The sequence below is a fragment of the Anoplopoma fimbria genome, chromosome 8, assembly GCF_027596085.1.
Source record: "Anoplopoma fimbria isolate UVic2021 breed Golden Eagle Sablefish chromosome 8, Afim_UVic_2022, whole genome shotgun sequence".
Classification (NCBI taxonomy): Eukaryota; Metazoa; Chordata; class Actinopteri; order Perciformes; family Anoplopomatidae; genus Anoplopoma; species Anoplopoma fimbria.
This window is the reverse complement of record NC_072456.1, coordinates 12378932-12379175: the sequence shown is the minus strand read 5'-3', so window position 1 is coordinate 12379175 and position 244 is coordinate 12378932.

Below are 244 nucleotides of genomic sequence, written 5' to 3'. Positions count from 1 at the left end.
TTTGAGTCTGTCCTTGCTCCTGGAGCATTATGGGAGTTGTATTTATAAGAAACGATGGTAACAATAAAATAAAAGCAAATACCTGCAAAGTATTATTCCTACTTGCCTCCATCACAACTGAAACATATTCCCGAGGGACTTTCTTGCATGTTGCATAAAATATCCACACAGTATTTAAATTGAAGTTCATCTCAAGACTACAGTTTAACTCAAGGCCCACTTACTAGCTTTTTCCTCTGACTTT